The following is an 8,639-nucleotide window of genomic DNA, read 5'->3' on the forward strand; positions in this document are numbered from 1 at the left end:
ATTATAAATATTAAATTAAATAAAATTACTTTAAATTATTATCTTTTATACCTGCATTGAAGCTTAAACATGACTATTGATCATAAACTGGTTAAATATCTAAATTAATAAATCAGTAGCTAAAACGATAACTAATTCGATTTCTAAAATCTTGCCTATAATAAGCTATAACACGTCTGATCGATTGCAACAAAAAAGAAAAATACAATACGTAAATACCTAATGTTTTGTTGCAACAAAAATATAGGATTCTTTTTTAAATAAATAAATTAAATTCTATATATGCACTAAAATTTTTAAATTATTTATATTTTTACATTATATCACTTATTTCATTCTAAATAAAAAATTTAATTTATTTATTTAAAATTTTTTTATAATAACTAAAAAAAATATTATTTTAAGCAATTTTTTAAGGTTATCATCTCAAAAATATTATGTTAATAACTGTAAAATGACTTTATTCTTAATTTTATTTGAAACATAAAATTTGATTATTTTGAGTTTTACCTTATTTTTTTGTGATTATGCTATGTGTACACTAAAATTAACTACTAAAATCAGCTACTAATATAAAATATATGTTAGAATACAAATACACATATATTTATATACAAATACATTGATAACTGATTTTAATGGTTAATTTTAGTATATGAAACCTTTTTGTATTTTCTATTCAAATTAGGTAACTACTTAAATAAAGATAGCAAAAACATCTTTTTATAAAGATATTTTGTTTAAAAATATGACTTATTTATTCAGTCACACTTTAAACAAAAAAATATTTTTATAACATATTAAAATTTAGTCTGCCATACAATCTATTGTCGAAGATCAAAAGAAAACATTTTCATACCAAGACAATTATAGAATTTTTATGGTAGTATCCATCTTCAAATTATGTAATATTTATTTATAAGTTGATAAAAATATAAAATAAGAAGGAAAGTAGAAAAAAGGAGTAGTAAATATATGATTAGTTTTTCATTCTTTTACTTTCTTTGATTGATTTATATATTAGAAGAGAATGGGTGAAAGACGGACTCAAAGGAGTCAAAATGCTGAGCAGCTGAGACATGCATACTACTTGGCTTTAAGATGTGACAAGGAGAGGAGTCCAAATCCACTGCTCTCATATTTATGATCTTTTCGTCCTCTCTGAATTTCATTTATTTAAATGAAGCATAATAATTAATAATGATAATGTATGTTGATACGATCATTTGATGGTGTACTCTAATCTGGTGAGTGCACGCGAGGTCTGATCTGTGCCACAAGAGAGGCAGATCAGAGCAGTAGTCTTCATACATATATAAGTGTGAAATGACGTCCCATGGCTTCTTCGGCGAGAGTAAAAATTAAAGCTGCATTCACTTCTTTCCCTCTTACATACCACACACCGACCTCAATTTCTTCTTTCTTTGCACATTTACACACCACCAAGTTGGTCAAACGTAACTTCGCCTTCATCACACCACATATTTTGTGTTTCTCTCCAATGCATGTAATTAATCGTTTTATCTCATAACCTAATAAACATCTTTTATAAATCTAATTTAAAAAATGCATTTTGATAGAAGAGATTTGTCATTTTCGTGGAACGCAGAGAGCGAGGGGGGGATGAAAAAGCAAAAGAGTTGAAGGAAAAACAAGGGATTAAAGTTGGAAAGTGAGGAGGGAAGAGGGGTACGTACGTGACTTTTTGAAGAGTAGGGGTCAGTGTCACAAAATATAGGGGCCTTCCAAAACCCGTACACTGCTAAAGCAACGTAACAGAAGGCCCTTTATAGGTTAGACTTTAGGATAACATTCTCCAACGCTTAGGTTATTAGGAGTAAAGTTGTACCAAACACTTGGGAGCTGATATATTTTGCCTATGGGAGACAAAGACAACATATGTGATTGGGGTACGGTTTTATGATCCACCGGTTTTTCTTATGCTCCCTCATCTAGTGTCCAACGGTTTTTTTGTTTCACTCTCACAACACACACTCTTCACTATGTAGGGCTGCCTCTGTGGGGGCGTTCCTTTACAATATGCATACCAATGGATAATGGTACAACTTTAACTTTTCTTTTAGGCCTTCACACTCACAATATTAACACATTTTTCCTAATTCAGAATTTTTATTAAAGCATATCTTTTTTTTTTGGAAAAAGAGAGTAAATTATTAATTTAATTCTTGAAATTTTATGTTATTTAGTTTTTAAATAATAATTATTTATAGACTTTTAGATATGAATAATTTTTGACAAAATATTTTAAAATATTCTCTTTCTCAAACATGGTTATCTTTAATGTGATTATTTTTTAAAAGCTAAATTATCAGTGTCTTAATTTCTCAAGAATTACACTAGTGTTTTATCAAGAAGGAAAATAAAATTAATGTTATAAGATAAATGGTATAAATTTAATAAAAAAATATAGGTGTTTATTATGTGGTTTTGTGTCTTTGCACTTATTCGACACCGAAAATTTTACAAAGCATATAAAATTTTGTACATAACACGTAAGTTTATGAATGTAATATAAAAAATTTTGTACATAACACAAAAATTTATTAATATAATACATAATTTTTTTTATATTGTACACTCAAATTTTTGTGTTGTGTATCAAAATTTTTATATTCGTATATTTGTTGAACATATATAGAAGAAGAAACTCCTGCAAAAAAAGAATTAAATATCTAAATATTTTGGCTACAATATTAAAGATGATTTTATATATAAATAAAATAGAATTTTTATATTAAGGAGGGTCTGCTTGTGTTGAGATAATTTTTTTTATTGTAAAATAAATCAGAAGGTCCAATTTATATATTTAAAATATTTTTAATTTTAAATACAAATCTAAAAATTAGATTTGTGTATTTAAAATAAATCTGACTCTCAAATTTGTATATTTTTAAAAAAAAAAAGATACAAATCTAACCATTAAATTTGTGACTTTCACATGTGAAGGTTCTTGATGGCCAAAAGAGAGGGGGATGTTGGATTTATAATCTTCTTTTAAACTTGATTTACTAATTCTCAAACTAGAAAATGAAACTTGAGTTCTGCTCTGATTGCAAGATAGATTATGTAAGAGACAATTTTATTTTGTCTCTTAATGAACAAAACCAGAAACAAATCAGAGAGGAGAAGAAGACACAGTCAAGTATCTTAGTTTAGCTACCAAGTGCAATGTAACTTACATCTAATCTCTACCACAACAGTGATAGAATTTTCACTACATTTTCAAATTTTACATACACCAATACCCAAAGATTCAGCCTAATCTTATCAGGGGCAAATCAAACTTCTTTTTAAGCTTGACTTGGCTTGGTTCACTCTCTAGACTTACAACACATTAAGTGTTCACCCAACTTAGTAATGAATACCTCTCAGGTACAAGATATAAAACAGAAATACAATCAAAAGAGATTTGAAGTAACTTTTGCCTTTTCTCTCCAAGTTACCTCTCGTTGCCTTTTTTTTAATGGATTTTTCTAAATGACTCACATAAATGCCTTACCATTGAAGTGAAACGACAAAGAAAGATAAAACATACAAACTGAATATTCAATGATAGATTACGAAGGAGATGATGTTGAACAGCTCTATAACTATAGGATGAACTAGATTCAATACTTTCATATGTAGCGCTCTCCATCTTGGCAAAATATTCCTTTAATTCAGAAATACTGTCCAAAGTATTAAGCAAGAACAGTAAAAAAGCTCTCAATGAAACTTTGATTTTGGTTCACTCTCCGTGAGTCAACTCTTGTTGAGTATTCCATTTTGTAGTGAGTTCTGTTGCCAAGGCTAAGGCTTGCTTTTCTAAGACAACTCATTAAATCTTAAATCAGCTGGAGTTTTTTCTTTTTTTTCATCAATCAGACAAAAAAATCAGGAATTTGAGATTAAAGTTAAACTATGCAAAAAAGAGATGAGCCGCAGCTTCGTTGATTTTGTTTTCTCAATAAGTTTGCCAAATTCACACCTTTAATCTTGTGTTTTGGCCCCCAAATTTCAATATCCACCATTCAGAAGAAAATAGCCTCCATTCTCTTCTTGTTATCCAAATTGCATGTGTAGAGAGAAGGTGAAATTAAGGAGTAATTAACTTGTATGTTAATGAAAAATCTTTTACCTTTTTCTTTTGATTATGGTTGGTTTAAACCTTTTATTTTGGCTCTATCTTGATTTGACATCGCCTTTAAGATTTTGCTTTTCCATTTTTTCTTTGATGTTAGATTAAAAACATGAACAACTTTTTTCTTCTTTGTATTTTACTCGAAACCACAAAACTTCACCTTCATCACTTTGGATTCCTCTTCAAGAAGCAAGTGACTGGATTTTGGACTTAATCTCAATCAACAGCCTTGAATATACACTATTTTTTTTATTGGGCTACTTGTTTTCTTTGTTTAGACTGCACAATAAAATTTAGACCTGCAAAATTAAGTAATTCATCACAATATTTTTGGACTATTAATTCTAACCAAAATCATGTTTATTATCATTAAAAATATTATTATTTGTTTTTTAAACTCAACAACATGGAAAAAATACTAAATCTCAATATTATTGAAATACAGTTAAAAATATAACACCAAAATTAAAAAGCACATAGAAAGAGTCACAAAAAAAAGCACATAATATGGTAAAAAAAACTTACTAATTAGGAGAATCATTTGCAAGTTCTAAAGTACCCTCGGTACTTTTGTGTGTTTGTCCTTTAAGTTAGTATTATTTTTACTTCTAAGTTTTACAGTTTTCATTCTAACAAGAACACAAAATTACTAATCAACAAAATAGAATATCTAATCTAATAAACTTAACATAGAAAAGCCACCGAGAAAACATAGAAATTGACTAAAATAAACATAAAAACATCAAATGTTAAACTCACTCATAAGAATCATATATTGAAAGTATGTGTTATATTTGTGTGTGTCTTTTTTAGTTGTTTTAATGTTTTTCTTTTAACAACAACAACAAAGTCTTGTCCCACTAAGTGGGGTCGGCTACATGAATCAAATGACGCCATTGTGCTCTGTCATGTATCATGTCTACAGAGAGACTGTTTACATGTAGATCTCGTTTGACCACCTCATGGATGGTCTTTTTAGGTCTTCCTCTGCCTTTCGCCCTTTGTCCATCTTCCATCTCATCCACCCTCCTGACTGGATGTTCTATCGGTCTTCTTCTCACATGTTCAAACCACCTGAGACGCGATTCAACCATCTTTTCCAAAATGGGTGCTACTCCAACTCTCTCCCTTATATCTTCATTCCTTATTTTATCCAATCGCGTATGACCACTCATCCATCTCAACATCTTCATCTCTGCCACACTCAGCTTATGTTCGTGCTCCCCTTTAGCCGCCCAACACTCCGTACCATACAGCATAGCCGGTCTTATAGCGGTGCGATAGAATTTACCTTTAAGTTTTAAAGGCACTTTTTTGTCGCATATAAAACCGGATGCACTCCGCCATTTTGACCAACCTGCTTGGATCCTATGATTTACATCATGTTCAATCTCTCCATTATCCTGTATGATGCACCCAAGATACTTAAAACTTTTAACTTTTCGTAGGATGTTCTCTCCAATTTTCACCTCTATATTGGAGTTTTCCCTTCTCAGACTGAACTTACATTCCATATATTCTGTCTTGCTACGGCTTATGCGCAGACCATACACTTCTAGAGCTTCTCTCCATAACTCCAACTTCTTATTTAGGTATTCCCTTGACTCTCCCATAAGGACGATATCATCGGCAAAAAGCATGCACCATGGCACAGGCTCTTAGATGTGCTCTGTGAGTACTTCCAAGACTAATGTGAAAAGGTATGCACTTAAGGATGATCCCTGGTGTAATCCTATACCAATAGGGAATTCCTCTGTCACACCACCTTGAGTCTTCACACTAGTTGTGGCCCCATCATACATGTCTTTAATTGCCCGAATATATGCGATCCTTACTCTCCTCTTTTCTAAAACCTTCCATAAGACCTCCCTTGGTACCCTATCATACGCTTTTTCCAAATCAATAAACACCATGTGTAGATCCCTTTTATTACTACGATACCTCTCCATCATCCTTCTTAATAGGTATATCGCTTCAGTGGTAGATCTGCCTGGCATAAATCCAAATTGGTTCTCTGTTACTTGTGTCTCTTTTCTCAACCTCCGTTCTATCACCCTTTCCCATAACTTCATAGTATGACTCATAAGCTTAATCCCTCTATAGTTTTCGCAACTTTGTATATCCCCCTTATTCTTGCAGATAGGTACCAAGGTGCTCTTTCTCCACTCATCAGGCATCTTCTTTGACCTTAAAATCTCATTAAAAAGCTTGGTTAACCAGTTGATGCCTTTTCCTCCAAGACCCTTCCAAACCTCAATCGGGATATTATCAGGTCCTACTGCCCTGCCATTTTTCATCTGCTTTAGAGCCTCTTTTACCTCGAAGTCTCGAATCCTTCGATAGTAGTCAAAGTTTTGATCTTCTTCCCTTGTGCATAATCGACCAAGGCTCGGAAGAGTTTTCTGTCCCTCATTAAATAACTCGTAGAAGTAGCTCTTCCATCTTTCATTAATCTTCTCCTCTTGAGCCAACACATCTCCATCCTTATCCTTTATGCACTTAACCTGATCCAAATCTCTCGTTCTTTTTTCCCGGCTCTTTGCGATTCTATATATACCTTTTTCTCCTTCTTTCGTGCCCAAAGACTAGTAGAGACCCTCATATGCTCTTGTTCTTGCTTCACTTACAGCCACTTTTGTCTCTTTCTTAGCCGCCTTATATTTTTCCCAGTTATCTGCATTGTGGCATAAAGACCACTCTTTAAAGCATTCCCTTTTTATCTTTATCTTTTCTTGTATACTCGCATTCCACTACCAGGACTCCTTGTCTCTTGGTCCTATTCCTTTAGATTCACCAAAACTTTCTTTTGCTGTTCTTCTAATAACTTCTGCCATCTCCCTCCACATCTCTTCCGCGATTCCATTCCCATCCCACTTTTCCTCTTCTCTTACCCATCTTAAGAAGCTTCTTTGTTCCTCATCTTTCATCCGCCACCATCTCGTCCTTGGGTTCTTTGTATGATGTCTTTTCCTCAACTTTTGCTCAACGCGAAAATCCATGACGAGCACCCTATGTTGTGTTGTCAAACTCTCTCCCGGGATAATTTTACAGTTAATGCAAAATTTCCGGTCGACTCTCCTCAACAAGAAGAAGTCGATTTGAGAGCTTGTCATGCCACTCTTATAGGTTATAAGATGTTCGTCTCTCTTTTTAAAACATGTATCTGCGATGAGAAGATCAAAAGTTGAGGAAAATTCCAAAATAATTTTACCATCGGCATTGATTACCCCGAAACCATGGCCTCCGTTTATACTCCCATATCCAGCCACTTCTCTCCCAACATGGCCATTTAAATCTCCTCCTAAGAAAATCTTATCTCCCAAAGGTATGCCTTGAACCAAACTCTCTAGATCCTCCCAAAACCTTATCTTGTGTTGTTCGTCCGAACCCACTTGCGGTGCATAGGTGCTAATCACATGGAAAGCACCTCCTTCCACCACAAGTTTGATAGAGATGATCTGATCTCCCACCCTCTTGACATCCACTACGTCCTTCTTCCACTGCTTATCCACAATTATTCCAACTCCATTCATATTCTTCACCTTTCCTGTATACCAAAGTTTGAAACCAGAAGAATCCAACTCCCTAGCCTTTGCACCAACCCATTTCGTTTCTTGTAGGCACATAATGTTAATCTTCCTCCTTGTCATGGTGTCCACTACCTCCATAGACTTTCCTGTTGGAGTGCCTATGTTCCATGTCCCAAATCTCAACCTTCTGTCGCTTCGACCTTTACCTTTTCCTTTGTGAACTAGCTTATTTACCCTCGTCCGTTTACGAAAACGCGAGAACCCTTGCTCATTTAACACTACATCCGGGCACCGATGCAGCGGCTCTTGCTTTGACACCGTACTCGAGCCATACGGCGCGTTGCTTCCGGGCAACGACCTAGCTTTAGCGCAATAATGTCTTTGATTCATGTCTTGGGGGGTTCGGCTATATTTTTATGTTGGTTGCCAAATACCTAACACAACCCTCCTCCTTTATCCGGGCATGGGACCGGCTATGTACCGCAAGTGTAACATAGGCGGAGTTTAATGTTTTCCTTCTAAAATATACATAAATTTGCATAAAGGGAACACACAAAAATTAAGACACATGAACACAGAAAATCAGATATAAGAAATATAAAAAAATGATAAATATGTAAATTTAAGGGTTAAGTACGATTTCGGTCTCTAAGATATAAGTCGAAAATTTTTTTCGTCCTTAACATTTTTTTACATACAAAATCGTCCCTAAGATTTAACTTGGTTTAAAAATCGTCCTTATCTTAGGGACCAAAATCATACGGAAGTGACAGTGGAGACAGAGACAGAGGTGGATCGTGGACAGTTTCTTCTTCTTCTTCTCTTCCTCCTTCGAAGGAGTAGAAACACTCTCTTTCTCTTTTTTTATTTTATAATTTTTTAGTTATGAGTAATTTGTTAAAAAATTTTAATATTTAAGTAAAAAAGATGATTTAAAACTTGGTTTTAGAACTTAGAGACGATTTTGC

The sequence above is a fragment of the Arachis stenosperma genome, chromosome 9 (genome assembly GCF_014773155.1).
Source record: "Arachis stenosperma cultivar V10309 chromosome 9, arast.V10309.gnm1.PFL2, whole genome shotgun sequence".
NCBI lineage: Eukaryota > Viridiplantae > Streptophyta > Magnoliopsida > Fabales > Fabaceae > Arachis > Arachis stenosperma.